The sequence below is a fragment of the Mus caroli genome, unplaced genomic scaffold (genome assembly GCF_978045245.1).
Source record: "Mus caroli unplaced genomic scaffold, Mus_caroli_1 scaffold_9, whole genome shotgun sequence".
Taxonomy (NCBI): domain Eukaryota; kingdom Metazoa; phylum Chordata; class Mammalia; order Rodentia; family Muridae; genus Mus; species Mus caroli.
This window is the reverse complement of record NW_028227264.1, coordinates 45,449,931-45,477,640: the sequence shown is the minus strand read 5'-3', so window position 1 is coordinate 45,477,640 and position 27,710 is coordinate 45,449,931. Positions and strand designations below refer to the sequence as shown.

The 27,710-nt window shown below is 37.2% G+C and overlaps 1 pseudogene; it reads right to left on the bottom strand.

The window, feature by feature from the left end:
• Nucleotides 1–254: 254 nt before the first annotated feature.
• LOC110302671 (large ribosomal subunit protein uL30 pseudogene) lies at nt 255–22,371 on the bottom strand (annotated as a pseudogene).
• Between the last annotated feature and the right edge of the window lie 5,339 nt (nt 22,372–27,710).

The following is a 27,710-nucleotide window of genomic DNA, read 5'->3' as shown; positions in this document are numbered from 1 at the left end:
AGTGATGTGTATAATGTTAAGATTTTTTTTCTTGACTAAATCACAATCTGATTTCACATCTATTTAGTGAATCTGCGTGTTTCTGTTGGGGAATTTAGACCACTGACATAGAGGGATATCAGTGAGCACTGTTTATTGTTTTCTGTTATGTTATTGTTGTTGTTGTTGTGTGTGTGTGTGTTTTCTTTTTTCAATTTATCAAGTTGAGACTGTTTATTAACTGAGCAGATTACAAAAATAGCATGGGCAACACCTTAATTCATCTATCTAATAAGCCTGTTTATCTGGTCTTCCTTGTTGTCATTATCTCTACCTTCTAAAAGTGAGTTGTCTTTTTCTTCATTCCACATCATAGAGAAGATAATTTGAAGGAATGCAGGAAGTTATTTGCTTCCTTGAATAGCTTCTCAACTGTATAGATCTCACAAATTAGATCCTCCATGCAGATGATGCTGAATTTACCAATAGATGGAGCAATCAACAAACTAACTGTCAAGGCAATTCATTTCTTAATGTGTTTGCCATAGTCTCATTAGTAGATGAGCTCATTTACTGACTTCAGCTTGGAGTGCCTCCATGGAATGTATGGTTCAACAACACTCAGCATGTTAACTGAAGGCTTGTTGAGCCTAACAAAGGTACCATTGAAATTCTGTTGAAGACAAAGAAGGTGCAATACCTTGCAGACTTTTGTGGTTACGCCAGTGATAACTTGGATTTTGATGGCAAATGCCAATTTTGGTTCTGCAGGCACATAGAATTTTCCAGGTTTCCTTTCCATTATTGTCATCCAAATCGCAATACAGTATTCCTTATGATAGTGCTTTGCATTCTCATAGATGAGCTTTCTCCCTGCTTTTCTCAGTGTCTTCAAGGCAATGTGCTTCAGCAGGTGCTTCACCTTCAACTCTGCAAAATTCCCTTGCTATTTCTTAAGGGTTTCTTGCACAGCAGAAACCTTTTTCTTCGCTGGCAAGCTTTCATCCAGAAAAAGAAAGTGCTGTTTTTGTTTTTGTTGTTGTTGTTGTTGTGTGTACACATTTATGCTCGAATGTATTTCCTCTCTTTTGACTAGATTCTCTACAATATTTTATCTTTCGATTCTCAATGATAGTACATTTAGGACGAGTGTCTACACATTGCGTGATAATTATACTTTTTCTACCCTATATCTATTTCAGAGTTTGAGCCTGAAATCTGCTAAAATGCTGAAGTCAATAAAAAAATAATTTTACTACAAAAAATATTCTCATAGTGTTACTGGAAGAATTTAAATGTAGTGTTCCCAGTCTTTCTGAGGTGAAGAGATAACTTACAAAGTGAGAAATTTTGAAAGATAAAAGAAGACGAATTTTTAATGGGAATTATTCTCATATTTTATATAATTATGACATGCTCACTCTCATTCATTCTCACCTCCTTGTTTACAACAATTTAGATTTCAGTATTGTTCCTTGTTTTGTTTTGTTTTGTTTTGTTTTGTTTTTCTTTGTTTTTCTGTTTGTTTGTTTGTTGGTTGGTTTTTTCAAGACAGGGTTTCTCTGTATAGCCCTGGCTGTCCTGGAACTCACTCTGTAAACCAGGCTGGCCTTGAACTCAGAAATCCGCCTGCCTCTGCATCCCAAGTGCTGGGATTAAAGGTGTGTGCCACCACACCCGACTTCAGTCTTTAATGGCATCTAAATTAGCATATTAGTAAATCATGCTGAGAAGCAAACTTATGAAAAACTGTATTAATCAGGGTTTTTGAACTAGCAGAACTTCAGCTCCTTGGGTACTTTCTCTAGTTCCCCCATTGGGGGGTCCCCCATTGGTGTTCCATCCAATAGATGATTGTGAGCATCCACTTCTGTATTTGTCAGGTAGCGTCTGCAACCCTATAGGTGGAACAACAATATGAACTAACCAGTACCCCCAGAGCTCTTGTCTCTAGCTGCATATGTAGCAGAAGATGGCATAGTCAGCCACCACTGGGAGGAGAGGCCCTTGGTCTTGTGAAGATTATATGTCCCAGCACAGGGGAATGCCAGGGCCAGGAAGTGTGATTGGGTGGGTTGGGGAGCAGAGCAGGGGGTGGGTGTATAGGGGACTTTAAGAAAAGCATTTGAAATATAAATGAAGAAAAAAATCTAAAAAATACCTGTTTTTGAAAAAAATGTTTTAAATAAACACTTGAGTTAAAAAAATGAAATCGCAGAACTTATAGAATATATATTATATATGCAATATAGTATTATATATTATGCTATACAAATAATATATATATATATGTGTATATATATATATATACATATATATATGTGTGTGTGTGTGATTTACAAGAATAACTAAAAGGTTTTGTTCCAACTATTCCAACATTGGGGGGGTGTTATAAACAGAAAGTTAGAAAGTTCAGTAAATCACAAGTTGTTCAGTCCACAGGGTGGATGAATCAGCTGGTCTTCAGTAGATGCTGAAGAAGATGAAGAAGTAGATTCTATGTCAGTGAACAAATGATATTTTTATAAAGGGAGACTGAGCAGTCAAAAATCAAAAGGTTCCTTCTTTCATATCCTAGGTGGCTCCTAGATTATCAATGTGTCTTCATGACTTGACATCCAAATCATACAACTGTGTTTTTCCAACTAAAGATCCAGATCAATGCTACATGTCTTCTTATCTAAAAGGGTCTGGACTAGAAGTGGATTCACCCTCTTTAAATCAACAAACAAAAATAATCTGTCACAGACATGTTTTCCATTATTAGACAGATTTATCTCTTTTGGGGATTCTATTTGAATTCATGTTATATGGAAGAGGGAAATTGTAATTGGAATGTCTATGTTCCCTGTGATGGTTTGTATATCCTTGGACCAGGGAATGGCACCATCTGAAGGTGTGGCCTTGTTGGAATAGGTGTGACCTGGTTGGAATGGGTGTGTCACTGTGGGTGTGGGTATAAGATCCTCACCCTAGTTGCCTGAAGTCAGTCTTCCACTAACCGCCTTTAGATGAAGACATAGAACTCTCAGCTCCTCCTGCGCCGCGCCTGCCTGGATACTGCCATGTTTCTGCTTTGATGATTGTATTAGTCAGGGTTCTCTAGAGTCACAGAACTTATGGATAATCTCTATATAGTAAAAGAATTTATTGATGACTTACAGTCGGCAGCCCAATTCCCAACAATGGTTCAGTCACAGTTGTGAATGGAAGATATAGCAGTTACTCAGTCTCACACAGCAAGCAGGAGAAGGAGCAAGAGCCAGACTCCCTTCTTCAAATGTCCTTATATTTACTCCAGCAGAAGGTGTAGCCCAGATTAAAGGTGTGTTCCTTGAACTCGGAGATTTAATCTTCTGGAATCCATAGCAACTATGGCTCAAGATCTCCATACCAAGATCCAGATCAGAAACATCTATCTCCAAGTCTCCAGATAAGGGTCACTGGTGAAACTTCCAATTCTGGATTGTACTTCATCCCAAATATAGTCAAGTTGACAACCAGGAATAGCCACTATATTCCCCTAAATCTAGATGTAAAAATCCTCATGCATAAAGTGACAATAAGTTAGTGGGATTTACAAAGGGTAATATTAGCTCATGGAGACAGTCTTACCACAAATTAGATGAGTATTCATTTATATTAATCAACAGAAATGTTAGTACCTCATGGTACCATTTTATGTGAGATAAGGTTCTCTCACCAGGGACTGCATCTGTCTGTTCCTTGTCCTTGGTCTTTATGGATTCTGGAACAGCACAAAATTTATTTCAGAGAATTCTAAACCACATACAGAGTAGAGAAGAAGAAAAAGAAGAAGAAGAAGAAGAAGAAGAAGAAGAAGAAGAAGAAGAAGAAGAAGAAGAAGGAGGAGGAGGAGGAGGAGGAGGAGGAGGAGGAGGAGGAGGAGGAAGAGGAGGAGGAGGAGGAGAGGGGGAAGAGGGAGGCAGAGGAGGGGGAGGGGAAGGGGAGGAGGGGGAAGAAGAAAAAGGAGAAGAAGGATACTATTTCTGTAGAACTTTGCTGTTGTTTTTGGTATAAAACATACATTGATCTAGATTTTGTCAATACACATGGCAGTGCATCGGACACACAGCTTTGTTCCTTTTGTTTCCTCTGCCCCAGAGTTTATTGAAACACAAAGAAAGCCTAAAAGCTGACAATCCTAAAAACCTAGATAAATTGCTAGCATCTCCATGAAGTTACTTAATCGATGGACATATCTTTTTCTCTAACACAATTTTTCCAAGTGAGTGACAAATATTTATGATTAAAGGGAAGCATTAAGAGAATAACTAATTCTTAATTAAAATATTGCATTTCCAAAGGTATGTTTTTCAGTACCAACACTATCTTTGTGTTTTTAATAAAAAGTAGTTCTTTTAATTCAGTATCATAGTTTCCTCTTTCTCTGTTTTTGCACAATCCTGCCCAGCTCCCAACATACCCAAATCTATACTCTTTCTCTCTCTCATTAGAAAACAAACAGGGAACTAAACAAACAAACCAGAATAGGATCAAACAAAAGAACCAAAGTTAAAACAGAAGAAACATTTAAGTAATGCACACATGCATTTGCACAAACAGAAATCCCATGAAGATATAAAAATAGAAACAGTAGTAAATATGGAATGAACTTGTAAGAAAAAAAAAGAAATCCCAGCAAAGCATTATGAGATAAATAACCACTAAAATGACATTGAGGATTATTTTTGTACAGACCATCTACAGAGACAGACACATTGATCAATTAAATAGAATTGAAGACCCAGAAATAGAAGTACACACTTACAGACACTTGATCTTTGACAAAGAAGCAAAAAATATACAATGGAAAAAAAAAAAAAAGAAAGCATCTTCAAAAATGGTGCTGATCTACCTGACTGTCTTTGTGTAGAAAAATAAAAATAGGTCCATATTTGTCAACTTCCACAAGGCTCATGTCCAAGTAGATCAATGACTTCAACATATAACATGATACACTGAATCTAATAGAAGAGAAAGTGAGAAAGAGGCTTGAACTCATTAGTGGGGGGTGGGGGAGGAGAGATTTCCTAAACAAATCTCCAATGGCTCATGCTCTAAGATCAAGAATTGATAAATGGGACCTCATGAAACTGGATAGCTTCTGTAAGGCGAAAGACATAGTCAATAAGACAAATCAGCAATCTGCAGATTTGGAAATATCTTCACTAACCCCACATCTGATAGAGGGCTAATATACAAAATATATAAAGAACTCAAGAAGTTAAACACCAAAAAACCAAACAATCCAATAAAAAAAAAAAGCTATAGAACTAAACCTAGAATTCACAACAGAGGAATCTCAAATGACTGTGAAGCACCTAAAGAAATATTCAAAGTCCTTAATGATCAGAAAAATACAAATCAAAATTCCACCATACACCAATCAAAATGACTAAGATCAAAACCTCAGGTGACAAAACATGTTGCTGAGGATGTGGAAAAGAATAATACTCCCCCATTGCTTGTGGGATTGCAAAATGGTACAACTACTCTGGAAACCAATCTTGAGGTTCCTCAGAATATTGAAAATAGATCTACCTATAGACCCAGCAATACCACTCTTGGGAATCTACCCAAAAGATGTCCCACCACGCCACAGGGGAACGTGTTCCACTATGCTCATAACGGCTTTCTTTGTGATAGCCAGAAGCTGGAAACAACCCAGATGTGCCAAGACAGAGGAATGGATACAGAAAATGTGGTTCATTTACACAATGGAATACTACTCAGATATTAAGAATGAGGACTTCTGAGTTTTGCAGGCAAATGGATGGAACTAGAAAATATCATCCTTAGTGAGGTCTTTAAGACTCAAAAGGATATGCATGGTATGTACTCATTAATAATTGGATATTAGCAAAGAAAAAAAAGAAAAGAAAAGAAAAGAAAAAAGAATAGAAAAGGAAAGGAAAGGAAAGCAAAGCAAAGCAAAGAAAAGAAAAGAAAAGAAAAGAAAAGAAAAGAAAGAAAGAAAAAGTACAGAATATCCATGATACAGCTCACAGAACTCAAAATGGTTGACAAGTTGAAGGGCCCAAATGAGAATGCCTCAGTCCCAATTGCACATGAGAAGAAAGCAATCACAGTCGGGAGGGAGGCACTTGGGAGGTAAAGTGGATGGGAAGTGAGGGGAAGAGGGGAACCTGATCTGGTACTGGGTGAGGGAAAAGGACTAAAACCTTGAGGGCCAGCAGAAAGAATGGAAACAGGAAACTTCAGGATATAGGAGGTAGTGGGAACCCTCCAGAATGCACCAGAGACCTGAGAGGTGAGACTCTCGGGACTCAAAGGGAGGGACCTTAACTGAAATGCCTGAAAGTAGGGAGAGCAAACTTATAGAGCCCACTTCCAGCAGGGTGTCAAGTGAGGGAGCAGGTTGCCATCCCACAGTCAAACCTCTGACCCATAATTCTTCCTATCTCAAAAAACTGCAAGGGTGGAAATGGAGGGGAACCTCAAGAAAGAAGGTCCAGGGACAGGGCCAAAGTGGGATCCAGGTCAGGGGGAGGTCCCATGGCCTGACATTATTACTGAGACTATGGAGGACTCACAAAAAGGGGCCTATCATGACTGCCCTCCAAAAGACCCAACAAGCAACTAAAAGTCAGATGTAGATATTTGCACCTAAGCAATGGACAGAAGCTGCTGACCCCTGTGGTTGAATTAAGGAAAAGCTGGAGAAGCTGAGGAGGAGTGCAACCTTCCAGGAAGTCCAGCACTCTCAATTATCCTGGACCCCTGAAATCTTTCAGATACTGGACCACCAACCAGGAAGCATACACCAGCTGATATGAGTCCCCCAACACATATACAGCAGATGACTTCCAGGTCTGGGTTCAGTCAGAGAAGATGCACCTAAACCTGAAGAGACTGGGGGCCTCAGGGAGTTTAGCGGTCTGTTTGGGTGGGTGGTGGGGACATCCTTCTGGAGACAGGGAGTGGAGAAGAGGTATGGGCTGTGGAACAGTGGGAAGGTGGGAGGTGGAATAAAATCTTAGTGTAAAAAAATAAATAAAAGACTAAATAAAAGAAAATAATATATTTCAAAATAGGATTTATTAAAAGTAGTAATAATTTTAATTAAAGTTATGGAAGCCAATAAAATTGTTAAATATTAAAGCATTTGGGTTTCTTAAAATTAAGCACTAATTTTATTTTTAGATTCGATGATTTATCTTATAATTACAAGCAATACTCTAAAAGTTATTATTCTTATTGAACATTCTGTGACTTATTATTGACCCACAATCTTTCAAATTATTCTAGTCAATAAGATCAGCATATATTTTGCTTCCTGATATAGGTGTTTGACTGCACACTTTGCAACTGATGATTAATGTTCTTCAAAATACATGACAAGTTATGTTTATGGAAAACAAAATTTCTCCAAGTCTCTATTAATTTGTTCATTCATAACTTCTGAACAGAATTTAAAAATAGGATGAAATCCTAGCCGTGAGTATACAGGTGGGACCAAGATGGACAATAAACTTGAACTCATGTCTTAATGTAAAGCTAATAGTAAAGACTAAGGTCAAAAGGGTGCAATTATATAAAACATATAATGTACAATTACGATTGAGTCTTCCATCATAAAACATAGAATCCATAAAATAATAAAGAAATGACAAACAATATGCATCATGAAGAAACTGTTCTCATACCCACAGATAAGTGTATTCTTCAACACTCATCATGGAAATTCTCTTTCCGACAATCAGAAACAATCACAGAGAAGCATTGGAGAAGATGTGCTAGAAAAATTGTAAGAGACTGATCAGCAAATTTTCTGTGAAATTGTTTCTTCCTAATAAACACCAGACTCTACACTCATAAAGTATTCTGAACATGACTGCATAAACATTTGCTGACCAAGGACAGTGATAAATATGTCAAAGTGGACAGAGAAATGAGGCATCAAACCTACAAAAGAAATACTGACAACTATGAAATGTTCAGAGTAAATGAAACAATCCTCCCCAAAGAAAAGCTCACTAATTGGTTATCTAGAACCAAACAGAAACCACTAAAAACATATACAAGTAAATTATAAAGACAGACTGGGTTATATTTAGAAATATATATCATATATGCATATATATGCTTGTGACATACACTATATATATATATATATATTGTTAACAACAATTAACAAAGAAAGAAGCTTTGAAGCAATAAGGGATAATATATGTGAGGATTTGGAGCCTGAAGAGTTAAGAGAGAAATATTTATGATCCCTAAAACAAAAGGAGATATAGATCAAGCACAAATGAAAAATAAATAGAACAGTTATTTAAATAAAAAGAAAGAAAAATTTAAATGCCTCCATCTAGAGGGAATTTCTCAGCTGTGTACATATCTGTCAAATGCATGCTGAATGATCCTTCTTCTCTATGTACACCTATAAGAGAAATGAAAATCAAAACAACCCTGAGATTTTACCTCACACCAGTCAGAATGGCTAAGATCAAAAATTCAAGTGGCAGCAAATGGTGGTAAGGATGTGGAGAAAAAGTAATACTCCTCCATTTTTGGTGGGATTACAAGCTGATACAACCACTCTGGAAATCAGTCTGGTGGTTGCTCAGAAAATTAGACATAGTATTACCTGAGGACTCATTAATACCATTCCTGGGCATATACCCAAAAGATGCTCTAACATAGAACAAAGACACATTGCTCTACTATGTTCATAGCAGCCTTATTTATAATAGCCCAAAGCTGGAAAGAACTCAGATGTTCTTCAACAGAGGAGAGAATACAGAAAATGTGGTACATTTACACACTTAAGTACTACTCAGCTATTAAGAACGAGGACATCCTGAGTTTTGCAAGCAAATGGATAGAACTAGAAAATAACATCCTGAGTGAGGTAACCCAATCACAAAAGAAAACACATGGCATGCACTCATTGATAAGTGGATATTAGCCCAAAGGCTGGTAATACCCAAGATACAATTCATAGACCACGTGAAGCTCAAGAAGAAGGAAGACCAAAGTGTGGATACTTTGATCCTTCTTGTAAGGGGGAACAAAATACCCATGGAAGGAATTACAGAGACATGAAATATTTTAAGGGAGAATAAGAATCATTTTTAAATATAATTTATTTTTGTATTTGTCTATTTGTGTGAATGGAGGTCCACATGTGTGTAGATGCACAAAGAACAGAGAAAAGGATGTTCATTATATTGTAACTGAAGGTACAGGAATTTATGGCCCACCTAATGTGAGTGCGGGATCTGAACTCCAGCCCTTACCACAGAGAAACAAGAATTCTTAACTCTCAGACACCTCTCCAGCTTTCAAAACCACCTTCTTGGTTCTGTTCTCCCACACCCATGTACTCCGTTGTCATTGCTAGGCCACTTCTCTGAATACCTTCACTAGACCTGTTGAACCAGAAATATAAAGATTACATCATTTTGTTGCACCCATTCCCTTGTCTATCCCATCTTTGGGGCATATCCAGCAGACTGGAGACTTATACTTACCTCTGAGTTCCATTGTCTATCTCAAGACTGCCCACCAGAGGACTGTTGCACCAGGAACATCCAGGGACAACCCGTTGGCTAAAGGTCAGACAAAGAACACAATCAACAAAAGTCAGGGCAATATACCACCTTTACAGCACAGGTATCCTGCTCCAGCAATCTCTGGATATCCTAACCCAACAAAGGCAAAAGAAAAGATCTTAAATCCAATTTTAACAAGAAGATAGAGACATAAGAAGGAATAAGCAAATCCCTTAATAAATACAGGAAAATATAATAGAAAAGGTAGAGGCCTTTAAAGAGAGAACAAATAAACAAACAAAAAGTCCTTTAAAGAAATATGGAAAATATATTTAAAAAGGTGAATGAAATGATTAACACTGTTCAAGACTTGAAAATAGAAATAAAAGCAATAAAGAAAACACAAAGTGTTGAAAACCTAGAGATAGGAAACCCAGGGAAGAGAACAGAAAAAAAAAAAAAGATAGAATTATCCCCAAACAAATATAAGACATAAAAAAATCTCAAGAGTAGAAGATATTGACATATCTTTCAAACAAAATGCTAAACAGAAAATATTCCTGACACAGAATGTCCAGGAAATCTGGAATAGAATGGAGAGACCTAATCTAAAAATACAGGGTATAGAAGAAGGCAAAGGATCCCAGCTATATTGTCCATAAAATATTTTCAATGAAATAATAGGAGGAAGATATCCAACCTAAAGAAAGAAATGTCAATAAATGCATGAGAATTTTAGAGTATACCAGTCAGATTGGACAAAAAACAAAATCCTCCCACCTCATAATAATCAAAACACTAAATCTACAGAACAAAGAAAAACATATTAGAATATGCAAGAGAAAAGTGCCAAGTAACAAACGTAGGAAAGTCCTATCAGAATTACATCAAATTATTCAACAGAAATGCTATAAGGTAGACAGATGACTTGCAGCCTCTAACAAACCACACATTAAATCACCATAGATAGAAAAAACATTTTTTCAAGACAAAACCAAACTTAAATAATATCTATCTGCAAATATAAACTTTCCTTTTAGAAATGCTAAAAGGAAAACAAAACTCAAGAGGCTAAAAGGAAAACAAAACGCACCCAAAATAAAAATACAGGAACCAAATAATCTCATACCAACAAAAGCAAAATAGAAGAAGTACACACAATTGCACACACAAAACACACAAACAAATCACAACCAACACAAAAATAACAGGAATTAACAAGCACTGGTCATTAATATCTCTCAACATCAATAGACAAAATTCCCCAATAAAAAGACACAGGTTAACAGAGTGGATGCAAACTGAAATCCGTCATTTTGCTGAATACAAGTAATTTACCTCAGCCATAAAAATAGGTATCACCATTGACTAAATGGCTGGAAAAAGTTTTTCAATAAACAGACCCCCAAAACCAAGATATCCATCCTAATATCTAATAAACAATACACTCAACAAAAATTAATAATAAGAGATGGGGAAGGACACTAAATACTCATCAAAAAATCCTCAAAGATGACATGTTAATTATGAACATCTATGCCACAAAGGCAAGGGCAACCACATTTCTAAAAGAAACATTGCTAGATCATCAATCACCCACTGAAACCTGAACATTAGTAGTGGGAGACATCTACTCCCCACTCTTACCAATGGATGATTCATGGAGACAAAATAAACTGAGAAATAATGAAACTAACCAATTTTATGATTAAAGAGACCTAAGAGATACTATAGAACATTTCAGCCAAACAAAAAAGAATATATTTTTTTTCTCAGCTTCCCACTGAACTGTCTCCAAAGTTCACTATATAGTTGGCAACAAAATAAGTCTCAACAAATACAAGAAAACTGAAATAACTCCTTGTATCCTATCAGACCACTATGGATTAAAACTGTACTTTAACCAAAGAGGAAAACAGAAAGCCTACAAACTCATGGAAACTGAACAACATTATTCAAGATTGCTGGGTCAGGAAAGAAAATAGGAAAGAAACTAAAGACTTTGTAGAATTTAATGAAAATGAAGGAATAAATACCCCCAACTTATGGGACACAATGAATTCAGTGCTAAGAGGAAAGTTCATATCACTAAGTGTCTTCATAAAGAAATTGGAGAGGCCAGGCAGTGGTGGCGCACGCCTTTAATCCCAGCACTCGGGAGGCAGAGGCAGGAGGATTTCTGAGTTCGAGGCCAGCCTGGTCTACCGAGTGAGTTCCAGGACAGCCAGGGCTACCCTGTCTCAAAAAAACAAACAAACAAACAAAAAACAAAACAAAACAAAACAAAACAAAAAAAAGAAATTGGAGAGATCTTGTACTAACAACTTAACACCACACCTGGAAGCTCTAGAAAAATAAATAAATAAATAAACACAAGGAAGTGGGTTAGATGGCAGGAAATAAACTCAAAGCTGAAATCAATCCATTAGGAAAAAGGAAAACAATTAAAAGAATCAATGGAACCAAGATCTGTTTCTTTGAGAAAATCAGCAATGTAGATAAACTCTTAGCAAAACTAATTAAAGACAGAGAGACAGTACCCAAATTGACAAAATCAAAAATTAAGAGGGAGACCTAACAACAGACACTGTGGATATTCAAAGAATATTCAAGTAGATCTTACTTGAAAAGCCTATAGTTCACAAAAATTGGAATGTTTAAGCAAGATAGATGATTTTCTAAATAGATACCAAGTAGAAAAGATAAATGATATCAGGTCAACTAAATAGGCCTAAAATCCCTAAGGAAATAGCAGCCATCATTAAAAATATTCCAGCCAAAAAAAGCCCAGGGCTCTATGGTTTTAGGGCAGAATACTAATAGACTTTCAAAGAAGAGCTAATACCAATACTCCTCAAATTATTCTATAAATTAGAAATAGAAGGAACATTGCCAAACTGATTTTGTGAGACTGCAGTCATCCTGATATCTAAACCACACAAAGCATAACAAAGAAAGAGAATTTCAGACCAATTTCTCTTATGAACATTGATACAAAAAATACTCAATAAAAAACTCCCAAACCAAATCCAAAAGCAGACCAAAGAAATCATCCACCATGATCAAGTAAGAATCATTACAGAGATACAGGATGGTTACATACATGAAATGCTGTCAATGAAGTCCACCATATATACAAACAGAAAGATATAAATCACAGGACCATCTCATTAGATGCTGAAAAGCCTTTGAGAAAATCAAATACCCCTTTCTTGTTAAAAGTCTTGGAGAGGTCAGAGATAGAAGGTACACACATAAACATAATAAAAGCAATATGCAGCAAATCAATAGCCAGCATCAAATTTAATGTAGAGAAACAAACAAAAAAATTCTACTGAAATCAGGGACAAGGCAAGGGTGCACACTCTTTCCTTATCTATACAACATAGTACTTGAAGTTCTAGATAAACCAATAATACAACAAAAGTAGAAAAAGGTGATATCAATTGGAAAGGAAGAAGTCAAAGTATCATTATTCTCAACTCCAAAAGTTTTATCAGAGAATTTCTACAGTTGATAAACACCTCCATCAATGTGACTAGATTAAAGAAAAAAAAAACTCAAAATTCAGTAGCCCCCCTTTATACAAATAATAAATGTGCTGAAAAGGAAATTAAGGAAATAACAAAATTTAAAATAGCCACAAATAATATAACAAATCTTGGTGTACATCTAACTAAGCTTGTAAAATACATGAATGACAAGGACTTCAAATCTCTGAAGAAAGAAATTGAGGAAGTTATATCAGAACATGGAAAGATCTTTAATGCTCATGAATTGGTAGGATTAACTTAGGGAAAAAAAATGGCCATTTTACCAAAGCAGTGTACTGATTCAATTAATTGCCACAAAATTTCAGCACAATTTTTACAGACCTTGAAGGAGCAATTCTAAACTTCATGTGGAAAAAACAAAAACAAAACAACAACAACAAAAAAAAATCCAAGGGTAGATAAAACAGTCTTGTACAATAAAATAAGTTTTGGAGGTATCAGCATCCCTAATCTTAAGCTATACAACAGAGAAATAGCAATAGCAACTGAGTAGTGTTGGTATAAACACAGACAGGCAGGTCAATAGAGTGCATCAAAGACCCAGAGGGAAACACATCCACCCTCCCACCCCCCCCCCCACACACACCAATGGAGATCTGATTTTTGACAAGGGAGCCAAAATCATAAAGAGGAAAAGAGAGAATAACTTCAACAAATGGTGCTGGTCTAACTTGATATCTGCATGTAAAAGAATTCAAGAAACCCATGTTTATCACCCTGTACAAAACTAAAGTCTATTAGATCAGAGACCTCAACAGAAAACTTAATGCTCTAAGTCTAATAGAAGAGAAGGAGGGGAACTGCCTTGAACACATTGGTACAGAAAACAAATTTCTGAACAGAAGACCATTACCAAAGCTAGTAAGATAACAATAAATAAGACATCAACAATAAAGAGGGTATCATGAAACTGAAAAGCTTTTGCAAGGTGAAGAACAACACCATTAATAGGACAAAATGGCAGCGAACTGCTTGGAGAAAGATATCCATCAACTCTACATTTGACAGAGGACTAATATCCAAAGCATATAAATGACTAAAGAAATTATATACTAACAAATCAAATAACACAATTAAAAGATGGGATACAGAGCTAAACCAAAAATTCTAAACATATGAATGTCTAATGGCAAAGACACACTTAAAGAATTTTTCAATGTTGTCAGCGAAATGCAAATAAAAAGAACTTTGTGCTTCTATCTTACAACCATCAGAATGTCTAAGATCAAAAACTCAAGGGACAGCACATGCTGGCAAGAATGTAGAAAATGGGAATACTTTTTCATTGCTAGTGGGAGTGCAAACACGTAATACCGTGTTGGAAATATGTTAGATTTCTCAGAAAATTTGGTATAGTTTTTACACTAAGACCTAGCTACACCACTCCTGTGCATATCCCCAAAAGATGCCCCCCTATAACACAGGGATATTTGCTCAATTATGTTCATAGTAGATTTATTTATAATAGCCAGAAACTGGAAATATCCTAGATGTCCCTCAACCGAAGAATGGATAAAAATGTGTTACATCTACACAATGTGGTATTATTCAGCTATTAAAAACAAAGATGTAATGACATTTTTAGATAAATAGATGGAACTTGAAAATACAGCGGGAGTCTGGAAAGCCAGACCCAGAAAAATATGCATGTTTTATACTCACTTATAAGTGGACATCAACCATACCTTAAAGATAAATATGCTACAATGAACAGACCTAAAGAGACTAAGGAGTGTCCAAGGGTGGATGGATGATTCTCATCAGACTCAGAAACAAAATAGTCCTCAGAAGTAGACAGAGAGAAATGGTTGGGAGCAGAAGAAAGGTGGCCACAAAGGATGAAGATCAGTTACAATCAGGGGTACTGGGAAGAGATGAAGGAGCTGAGATCAGGATGTAAAATGAATAAAAAAATTAGAGGAAGTGCTCTAACCCTGGGACTCAGATGTGGTTGCCATTTTCTCTCCTGTGACTGTTTAAAGCATGACCAACCAAGAGCACATAGGCCGCAGAAGCAGTAGAGCAACTGGGACAGGTTCATTCTTGACTCCATCTGCACCTAGGAGGTGGGGCTATTTTGTAGCCAAATGTGCATTAGTCTTGCCAGGAGAGAGCTGGTCTCCCAGAAGTGCTGACACAGGCTTAAACACCCACAGGAGGAATAAGCTTCAGCCAGAGACAGCAAGAACATATAACACCAAAGATTACCAGATGGCAAAAGGCAAACACAAGAATCTTCCCAACAGAAACCAAGACTACTTGGCATCATCAGAACCCAGTACTCCCACCACAACAAGTCCTGGGTACCCTGAGATTGAGATTACCATAAATTGAGAAACCAAGGTATTCCATGACAAGACCAATTTATACAATATCTTTCCACAAATCCAGCCATTCAAAGGAAAATAAAGGGAAAACTCCAACAAAGGGAGGGAAACTAACACCCTAGAAAAAGAAAGAAACTAATCTTTCAAAAAAACAAAAAGAGGATAGTCACATGAACAGAATTCCAACTCTAACAACAATAACAGGAAACAACAATTACTTTTCCTTAGTATCTCTTAATATCAATGGGCTCAGTTGCTCAATAAAAAGACATAAACTAACAGACTGGTTAGGTAAACAGGAACCAATATTTTGCTGCATACAGGAAAACCAACTCAGTGACAAAAATAGACACAACCTCAGAGTAAAAGGCTGGAAAACAATTTTCCAAACAAAAGGTCCCAAGAAACAAGCTGCAGTAGCCATTCTAATATCAAATAAAAATCAACATTCAACCTAAAGTTATCAAAAAAGATAAGGAAGGATACTTCATACCCATCAAAGATAAAATCTACCAAGATGAACTCAGATAGAATTCTGAACATCTATGGTCCAAATGAAAGGGCATCCACATTCATAAAAGAAACTTTACTAAAGCTCAAAGCACACATTGTATCACACACAATAATAGTGGGAAACTTCAACATCCCACTCTCATCAATGGACAGATCTTGCAAACAGAAACTAAATAGAGACACAGTGAAACTAACAGAACTTTTAAAACAATTGGATTTAACAAATATCTATAGAACATTTTATGTTAAATCAAAAGGATATACCTTCTTCTCAGGACATCATGGTACCTTCTCCAAAACTGACCATATAATTGGTCTTTAAAAAAAAAGCCTCAATGGATACGAGAAGATTGAAATAATCCCATGCATCCTATCAGGTCACCATGGACTAAGGCTGGTCTTCAATAACAACATAAACAATAGAAAGCCCACTACTCGTGGAAGCTGAACAACATTCTATTCAATGATAACTCAGTCAAGGAAGAAATAAAGAAAGAAATTAAAGACTTTTCAGAGTTTAATGAAAAGGAAGCCACAACATACCCAAACTTATGGGACACAATGAAAGCATTCCAAAGAGGAAAACTCATAGCTCTCAGTCCCTCCAATAAGAAACTGGAGAAAGCTTACACTAGCAGCTTGACAGTACCTCTGAAAACCCTAGTACAAAAATAAGCAAATTTACTCAAGAGGATTAGACAGCAGGAAATAGTCAAACTCAAGGCTGAAATTCAGCAAGTGGTTCTTTGCAGAAATCAACAAAATAGATAAATCCTTAGACATACTAACTAGAGGGCACAAGAACAGTATCCTAATTAACAAAATCAGAAATGAAAAGGGAGTCATAACAACAGAAACTGAGGGAATAAAAAAAAATATTCAGATCATACTACAAAAGCCTGTACTCAAGACAACTAAAAAATGGGGATGAAATGGACAGTTTTCAAGACAGATATCAGCTACCAAAGTTAAATCACGGTCATAAATTAATCTAAACAGTGTTATATCCCCTGAAGAAATAGAAACACTCATTAATAGTCTCACAACCAAAAAGTCCAGGAACAGATTAGTTTAGTGCAGAGTTCTACTAGACCTTCAAAAAAGACCTAATTCCAATACTCCTCAATCTATTCCACAAAATAGAAAGAAAATTTGTTCTATGAAGCCACAATTACTCTGATACACAAACCACATAAAGACCGAACAAAGAAAGAGAACTTCAGACCAATTTCCATTAAGAATATCGATGCAAAAATACTCAATAAAATTCTCACAAACCGAATAGAATACAAGAACACATGAAAACAATCATCTATCATGATCAGGTAGGATTCATCTCAGGGATGAAGGAATGGTTCAATATATCAAAATCCTTCAATGTAATCCACTGTATAAACAAACTCAAAGACAAAAACCACCCGATCATCTCATTAGATGCTGAGAAAGCATTTGACATATTCAACCACCCGTTCATGATAAATGTCTTAGAGGATCAGGATTTCAAGGACCATACCTACACATAATAAAAGCAATTTACAGCAAACCAGTAGCCAACATCAAACTAAATGGTGAGAAACTTGAAGCAATCCCACTAAAATCAGGGACTAGACAAGGCTGCCCACTCTCTCCCTACCTATTCAACACAGTACTTGAAATCCTAGCCAGAGCAATTAGACAACAAAAGGAGATCAAAGGGATACAAATTGCAGAAGAAGTCAAAATGCCACTATTTGGAGATGATTTGATAGTATACATAAGTGACCCCAAAATTCCACCAGAGAATTCCTAAAGCTGATCAACAACTTCAGCAAAGTAGCTGGATATAAAATTATCTAAGGGCTGGAGAAATGGCTCAGAGGCTAAGAACACTGACTGCTCTTCCTAAGGTCTTGAGTTCAAATCCCAGCAACCACATGGTGGCTCACAACCATCCATAATGAGATCTGATGCTCTCTTCTGGGTATCTGAAGACAGCTACAGTGTACTTGATATAATAATAAAGAAATCTTTTTTTTTTAAATTAAGTAAAACAAATCAGTGTCCTTTCTCTACACAAAGGATAAACAGGCTGAGAATGAAATTAGGGAAACAACAAACTTCACAATAGTCCCAAATAATATAAAATGCCCTAGTGTGACTCTAATTAAACAATAGAAGGGTCTGTATGATAAGAACTTCACATCTCTGAAGAAAGAAATTCAAAAAAGATCTCAGGAGATGGAAAGATCTCCCATTGTAAGGACTGGCAGGATTAATATAGTGAAAATGGCCATCTTGCTTAAAGCAATCTACAGATTCAATGCAATCCCCCTCAAAATTCCAACTCAATTCTTCACACAATTAGAAATAGCAATTTTCAAATTCATCTGGAATAACAAAAAACCCAGGATAGCGAAAACTATTCTCAAAAATAAAAGATCTTCTGGTGGCATCACTATTCCTGACCTCAAGCTGTACTACAGAGCAATTGTGATTAAAAGCTGCATGGTATTGGTACAGTGACAGGCAGGTAGATCAAAGGAATAGAACTGAAGACCCAGAAATGAACCCACACACCTATGGTCACTTGATCTTTGACAAAGGAGCTAAAACCATCCAGAGGAAAACAGCATTTTCAACAAATGATCCTGGCTCAACTGGTCGCTAGCATGTAGACGAATGTGAATTGATCCATTGTTATGTCATTGTACAAAGCTCAAGTCCAAGTGGATCAAGGACCTCCATATAAAACTAGATACCCTGAAACTAATAGAAAAGAACGTTGGGAAGAGCCTCGAACACTTGGGCAAAGGGGAAAATTTCCTGAACAGAACACCAATAGCTTCTGCTCTAAGATCAAGAATTGACAAAATGGACCTCATAAAATTGCAAGCTTCTGTAAGGCAAAGGACACTGTCAATAGGACAAAATGGCAACCAACAGACTGGGAAAAATTCTTTACCAATCCTACATCTTTACAATCCTACATCTGGATATTAGAGGGCTAATATCCAATATATACAAAGAACTCAAGAAGTTAGACTCCAGAAAACCAAATAACCCTATTAAGAAACGGGGTACAGAGTTAAACAAAGAATTCTCAACTGAGGAATTCCAAATGGCTGAGAAGCACCTAAGGAAATGTTCAACATGCTTAGTCATCAGGGATATGCAAATCAAAGCAACCCTTAGATTCTACTTCACATCAATCAGAATGGCTAAGATCAAAAACTCAGGTGACAGCAGATGATGGAGAGGTTGTGGAGAAAGAGGAACAATCTTTCATTGCTGTCAGGACCACTCTGGTAATCAGTTTGGCTGTTCCTCAGAAAATTGGACATAGAATTACTGGAAGATCCAGCAATACCAATCTTCGGCATATACCCAGAAAATGCTCCAACTAGTAAGAAAGAAACTTGCTCCACTATGTTCATAGCCGCCTTATTTATAATAGCCTGAAGCTGGAAAGAACCCAGATGTCCCACAACAGAGTAATGGATACTGAAAATGTGGTACATTTACACAATGGAGTACTACTCAGCTATTAAAAGCAATGAATTTTTGAAATTCTTAGGCAAATGGATGGATCTGGAGGGTATCATCCTGAGTGAGGTAACCCAATCATAAAAGAACACACATGATATGCACTTGCTGATAAGTGAATATTAGCCCAGTAGCTTTGAAAACCCAAGTTATAATTCACAAACCACATGAAACTCAAGAAGGAAAAGCAAAGTGTGGATACTTCAGTCCTTAGAAGGGGGAACAAAATACCCATAGAAGGAGTTACAGAGACAATATGTGAAGTAGAGATTGGGGAAATAACCATTTAGAGATTTCCCCACATGTGGATCCATCCCATATACAATCCCAGACACTAATATGAATGCCAACAAGTGCTGGCTGACAGGAGCCTAATATAGTTGTCTCCTGAGAGGCTCTGTCAGTACCTGACAAATACAGAAGTGGATGCTCACAGCCATCCATTGAACTGAACACAGGGTCACCACTGAAGGATCTAGAGAAAGGACCCAAGGAGCTGAAGCAGTTTGTAGCCCCATAGGAGGAACAACAATATGAATTAACTACTATCCCCAGAACTCACAGGGAGTAAACCACCAACCAAAGAGTACACATGGTGGGACTCATGGCTCCAGCTGCATATGTAGCAGAGGGTGGCCTAGTCAGTCATCAAAGGGAGGAGAGGCCTTTGGTCCTGTGAAGGCTCTATGTCCTAGTGTAGGAGAATGCCAGGGCCAGGAAGCAGGAGTGGGTGGGTTGGTGAGCAGGTGGAGGTGGTAGGGTTTAGGGGTTTTTGGAGGCGAAACCAGGAAAGGGGATACAATTTGAAATGTAAATTAAGAAAATATCTAATAAAGAATTAATTACTGAAGAATTAATTACAACCATACTTCAATTCCTGGGAAATTTTCAAAGCAATTTGGTGTTAAAATCTACATTATCTTCTAAAAGATTTAACAATATCAAGTGTTGTGGAATGTATTAGTAGCTTTAAGTTGTTTTTTTACTTGAAGCTAAAAGTTCATAGACATTTATAAACAGATGGGTGACTTCTGGCATCATGTTCTACTCCTATCTTTTCAATAGGAGCAGCTTTATTTACAACAGACAATGTATAAATTGACTAAAGCTCCAATAGACAGATAGGAAAACACATACGGGCATGCAGTCAACATAAATCGCCTATTTATTAATAATTTGGATTTATTTTCTCCCTTACACATTCATTTACTTTCTACTGGATGCAAGTCACAAGTTATATGGGATTTTAGTCCTTGTTTAAAGTCCTACAGAGCATAGTGAGATGGTAAATAAACATAAAAAAATTTGATAAAACCATTTGGCATAAACAGAAAACAAACACCAACAAAAAGTCTATGGTGTATATCAGAAACCTACAAGCAGTGCAGGGACACTGAAGGGTAACCTTTAAGCAAAAATTGATTTCAGATTAATCTAGAGAGGAGGGAGGGAGCTGTACTATTAGCACTTAAATGGCATCTTGCAGACTGTGGATTTTTCAATAGTATTAAACACACACACACAAAAAAAATGATTATGCTGCCACCTTATTTATCTCTACCCTGCATCCAAATTTACAAGAAACTTTCCCTCAGACATTCTTTGATTTGTGCGAGCATTTAAGTGGCAATCCTTTTAATTTTAGAACATATACTTATTTATTTCATTATCAAATGGTTTCTCATACATACCCTTTGTGATATACATTATTGCTGTATTATGATAGAACTCCCAACTCCTTCCAAACCAGATATTAGCATTGGTGGCTCAGGGATAGAACTCAATATTGTCAAATGAGCAAGGCATAAACCATCTTCATTTCTGTGTATTTCCACACCAAATTGTAAGGAATATTTTATGCTTAGGGTATTTCTGAGTTTACTACATTGTAAAATAAGCAATATTTACATTGTCACAATTTGGTATAGTGAATGCAACATTTATATTTTATAGAATATATGTACATAATTTATACTTCATAACTATAGGAATAAAATTTTGTCTTATAAGATAGTAAATTTCATTACTTTGTTTTCTTTTTTTAATGAAAAATGTGGACAAAGGATCATGAAACAGGAAAAATGAGGATAAAAATAACTTTAAAAAAAAAAATTGTAATAGCCAGGCGTGGTGGCACATGCCAGAGAAACCCTATCTCGAAAATCAAAAACAAACAAACAAAAAAATAAATTAAAAATAAAAAATTTATTTGATATTTTATTTATTTACATTTCAAATATTATCCCTCTTCCTGGTTTCCCCTCTGCAAACTCCCTACCCCATTCCCCTCCCCATCCTTCTATGAAAGTGCTCCCCCACTACCCATCTGCTCCCCCACTCCCCTGCCTCACTGCCCTCACATTCCCCTATGCTAGGGTATCAAGCCTTCACAGAACCAAGGGCCTTCCTTCTCACTGATGCCAGATAAGGCCATCCTCTGCTACATATGCAGCTGGAGCCATGGGTTCCTCCATGTATACTCTTTGGTTGGTGGTTTAGTCTCTGGGAGCTCTGGAGGATCTGTTTGATTGATATTGTTGTTCTTCCCATGGGGTGGCAAACCCCTTCAACTTCCATTAGTCCTTCCCCTACCTCCACCATGGTGGTCCCCATGCTTAGTCTAATGGTTGGCTGCAAGCATTTCCATTTGTATCAGTAGGACTTTGGCAGAGCCTATCAGAAGACAGCTATATTAGCCTGAGCCCAATTCCTGCAGTACCTCGGGGACCTCAGACTCTGTTTCCCTACCCCTGGAGTAGGATCCCACAGCTTCTCACAGCCCCCCACCCACACAGTGGAGGCATGGGGTATGCAGTCAAAATTCCTGTGGTCTTCCTCGCCCAGAGACCTGAGCCCTGGGTTGGACACAGGGCGACATTTTAACCCACAGTCTTCCATTTTCAAATTCTTGATCCTCTGTATATAATTCCCCATCTCTTCACATTCCTGATCCTATCCCTATTTATCCCCTCCCTCTCCTCTCTTTTTCCCAAGTCCCTTCCTCACTCTACTTCGCATGAGTATTTTGTTCACCCCTCTAAGTAGGACTGAAGCATCTGCACTTAGGTCTTCCTTCTTCTTGAGATTCATATGGTTTGTAAGTTGTATCATGGGTATTCTGAATTTTTCTTTTTCCTTTTTATTTTAAATATTTTATTAGGTATTTTCCTCATTTACATTTTCAATGCTATCCCAAAAGTCCCCCATAACCCCCCCACACTCCCCTACCCACCCACTCCCACTCTTGGCCCTGGCGTACCCCTGTACTGGGGCATATAAAGTTTGCATGACTAATGGGCCTCTCTTTCCAGTGATGGCCTACTAGGCCATCTTTGATACATATGCAGCTAGAGACAAGAGCTCCGCATTACAAGTTAGTTCATATTGTTGTTCCACGTATAGGGTTGCAGTTCCCTTTAGCTCCTTGGGTACTTTCTCTAGCTCCTCCATTGGGGGCCCTGTGATCAATAGCTGACAGTGAGCATCCACTTCTGTGTTTGCTAGGCCCCAGCATAGTCTCACAAGAGACAGCTATATCAGGGTCCTTTCAGAAAAATCTTGCTAGTGTATGCAATAGTGTCAGCATTTGGAGGCTGATTATGGGATGGATTCCTGGATATGGCAGTCTCTAGGTGGTCCATCCTATTTCTCAGCTCCAAACTTTGCCTCTGTAACTCCTTCCATGGGTTTTTTGTTCCCAATTCTAAGAAGGGGCAAAGTGTCCACACTTTGGTCTTTGTCCTTCTTGAGTTTCATGTGTTTCACAAATTGTATCTTATATCTTGGGTATTCTAAGTTTCTAGGCTAATATCCCCTTATCAGCGAGTACACAACCTTTGAGTTCTTTTGTGATTGGGTTGCCTCACTCAGGATGATGCCCTCCAGGTCCAACCATTTGCCTAGGACTTTCATAAATTCATTCTTTTTAATAGTTGAGTAGTACTCCATTGTGTAAATGTACCACATTTTTTGTATCCATTCCTCTGTTGAGGGGCATCTGGGTTCTTTCTAGCTTCTGGCTATTATAAATAAGGCTGCTATGAACATAGTGGAGCATGTGTCCTTCTTACCATTTGGAACACCTTCTGGCTATATGCCCAGGAGAGGTATTACGGGATCCTCCAGTAGTACTATGTCCAATTTTCTGAGGAGCTGCCAGACTGATTTCCAGAGTGTTTGTACAAACTTGCAATCCCACCAACAATGGAGGAGTGTTCCTCTTTCTCCACATCCTAGCCAGCATCTGCTGTCATCTGAATTTTTGATCTTAGCCATTCTGACTGGTGTGAGGTGGAATCTCAGGGTTGTTTTGATTTGCATTTCCCTGATGATTAAGGATGCTGAACATTTTTTCAGGTGCTTCTAAGCTATTCGGTATTCCTCAGGTAAGAATTCTTTGTTTAGCTCTGAGACCCATTTTTAATGGGGTTAAATAATAATGGGGTTAAATAATGCGGGTGTCCACCTTCTTGAGTTCTTTATATATATTGGATATTAGTCCCCTATCTTATTTAGGATAGGTAAAGATCCTTTCCCAGTATGTAGGTGGCCTTTTTGTTTTATTGACAGTGTCTTTTGCCTTACAGATGAGTTGCAGTTTTATAAGGTCCCATTTGTCAATTCTCGATCTTACAGAACAAGCCATTGTTGTTCTATTCAGGAATTTTTTCCCCTGTGCCAATATCTTCGAGGCTTTTCCCCACTTTCTCCTCTATAAGTTTCAGTGTCTCTGGTTTTATGTGGAGTTCATTGATCCACTTAGGTTTGACCTTAGTAAGAGGAGATATGAATGGATCAATTTGCATTCTTCTACATGATAATCACCAGTTGTGCCAGCACCATTTGTTGAAAATGCTGTCTTTTTTCCACTGGATGGTTTTAGCTCCCTTGTCAAAGATCAAGTGACCATAGGTGTGTAGGTTCATTTCTGGGTTTTCAATTCTATTCCATTTGTCTACTTGTCTGTTGCTATACCAGTACCATGCAATTTTTATCACAAATTCTCTGTAGTACAGCTTTAGGTCAGGCATGGTGATTCCACCAGAGGTTCTTTTATCCTTAAGAAGAGTTTTTGCTCTCCTAGGTTTTTTGTTATTCCAGATGAACTTGAAGATTGCTATTTCTAATTCCTTGAAGAATTGAGTTGGAATTTTGATGAGGATTGCATTGAATCTATAGATTGCTTTTGGCAAGATAGCCACTTTTACAATGTTAATCCTGCCAATCCATGAGCATGAGAGATCTTTCCATCTTCTGAGATCTTTAATTTCTTTCTTCAGAGACTTGAAGTACTTATCATACAGATCTTTCACTTCCTTAGTTACAGTCACGCCAAGGTATTTTATAATATTTGTGACCATTGAGAAGGGTGTTGTTTCCCTAATTTCTTTCTCAACCTGTTTATTCTTTGTGTAGAGAAAGGCCATTGACTTGTTTGAGTTAATTTTATATCCAGCTACTTCACCGAAGCTGTTTATCTTTTAGGAGTACTCTGGTAAAATTTTTAAGGTCACTAACATATACTATCATATCATCTGAAAAAGTGATATTTTGACTTCTTCCTTTTCAATTTCTATCCCCTTGATCTCCTTTTGTTGTCGAATTGCTCTGGCTAGGACTTCAAGTAGAATGTTGAATAGGTAGGGAGAAAGTGGGCAGCCTTGTCTAGTCCCTGATTTTAGTGGGATTGCTTCCAGCTTCTCACCATTTACTTTTTTGTTGGCTACTAGTTTGCTGAAGATTGCTTTTAACATGTTTAGGTATGGGCCTTGAATTCCAGATCTTTCCAAGACTTTTATAATGAATGGGTGTTGGATTTTGTCAAATACTTTCTCTGCATCTAAGGAAATGATCATGTGGTTTTTTTCTTTGAGTTTGTTTATATAAGGGATTACGTTGATGGATTTCGGTATATTAAACCATCCCTGCATCTCTGGAATAAAACCTACTTGGTCAGGATGGATGATTGTTTTACTGTGTTATTGGATTCGGTTAGCGAAAATTTTATTGAGTATTTTTGCATCGATATTCACAAGGGAATTTAGTCTGAAGTTCTCTATCTTTGCTGGATCTTTCTGTGGTTTAGGTATCAGAGTAATTGTGGCTTCATAGAATGAGTTGGGTAGAGGACCTTCTACTTCTATTTTGTAGAATAGTTTATGAAGAACTGGAATTAGATCTTCTGTGAAGGTCTGGTAGAACTCTGCACTAAACCCATCTGGTCCTGGGCTTTTTTTAGTTTGGAGACTATTAATGACTGCTTCTATTTCTTTAGGGGATATGGGACTGTTTAGATCGTTAATTGATCCTGATTTAACTTTGGTACCTGGTATCTGTCTAGAAATTTGTCCATTTCATCCAGGTTTTCCAGTTTTGTTGAGTATAGCCTTTTGTAGAAGGATCTGATGGTGTTTTGGATTTCTTCAGGATCTGTTGTTATGTCTCCCTTTTCATTTCTGATTTTGGAAATTAGGATGTTGTCCCTGTGCCCTTTAGTGGCGAAGGGTTTATCTATCTTGTTGATATTCTCAAAAAACCAGCTCCTCCTTTGGTTGATTCTTTGAATAGTAATTCTTGTTTCCACTTGGTTGATTTCACCCCTGAGTTTGATTATTTCCTGCCACCTACTCCTCTTGTGTGAATTTCCTTCCTTTTGTTCTAGAGCTTTTAGGTGTGTTGTCAAGCTGCTAATGTGTGTTCTCTCTAGTTTCTTTTTGGAGGCACTCAGAGCTATGAGTTTCCCTCCTAGAAATTCTTTCATTGTGTCCCATAAGATTGTGTATGTTGTGGCTTCATTTTCATTAAACTCTGAAGTCTTTAATTTCTTTCTTTATTCCTTCCTTGACCAAGGTATCATTGAGAAGAGTGTTGTTCAGTTTCCACGTGAATGTTGGCTTTCCATTATTTATGCTGTTATTGAAGATCAGCCTTAGTCTATGGTGGTCTGATAGGATGCATGGGACAATTTCAATATTTTTGTATCTGTTGAGGCCTGTTTTGTGACAAATTATATGGTCAATTTTGTAGAAGGTACCATGAGGTCCTGAGAAGAAGGTATATACTTTTGTTTTAGGATAAAATGTTCTGTATATATCTGTTAAGTCCATTTGTTTCATCACTTCTGTTAGTTTCACTGTGTCCCTGTTTAATTTCTGTTTCCACGATCTGTCCACTGATGAAAGTGGTGTGTTGAAGTCTCCCACTATTATTGTGTGAGGCGCAATATGTGCTTTGAGCTTTACTAAAGTTTCTTTAATGAATGTGGCTGCCCTTGCATGTGGAGCATAGATATTCAGAATTGAGAGTTCCTCTTGGAGGATTTTAACTTTGATGAGTATGAAGTGTCCCTCCTAGTCTTTTTTGAATAACTTTGGGTTGGAAGTCTATTTTATTCCATAATAGAATGGTTACTCCAGCTTGTTTCTTCATACCATTTGCTTGGAAAATTGTTTTCCAGCCTTTCACTCTGAGGTAGTGTCTGTCTTTTTCCCTGAGATGGGTTTTCTGTAAGCAGCAAAATGTTGGGTCCTGTTTGTGGGCCAGTCTGTTAGTCTATGTCTTTGTATTGGGGAATTGAGTCCATTGATATTGTTGCTTCCTATTATTTTTGTTGTTAGAGTTGGCATTCTGTTCTTGTGGCTGTCTTCTTTTTGGTTTGTTGAAGGATTACTTTCTTGCTTTTTCTAGGGCGTGGTTTCAGTCCTTGTATGTTTTTTTTTTTCTGTTATTATCTTTTGAAGGGCTGAATTCATGGAAAGATAATGTGTGAATTTGGTTTTGTCGTGGAACACTTTGGTTTCTCCATCTATGGTAATTGAGAGTTTGGCTGGGTATAGAAGCCTGGGCTGGCATTTATGTTCTCTTAGTGTCTGTATAACATCTGTCCAGGATCTTCTGGCTTTCATTGTCTCTGGTCAAAAATCTGGTGTAATTCTGATAGGCTTGCCTTTATATGTTACTTGACCTTTTTCCCTTACTGCTTTTAATATTCTATCTTTATTTAGTGCATTTGTTGTTCTGATTATTATGTGTCAGGAGGAATTTTTTTTCTGGTCCAGTCTATTTGTAGTGCTTTAGGCTTCTTGTATGTTCATGAGCATCTCTTTCTTTAGGTTTGGGAAGTTTTCTTCTATAATTTTGTTGAAGATATTTGCTGGCACTTTAAGTTGAAAATCTTCATTCTCATCTACTCCTATTATCTGTAGGTTAGGTCTTCTCATTGTGTCCTGGATATCCTGGATGTTTTGAGTTTGGATCTTTTTGCATTTTGTATT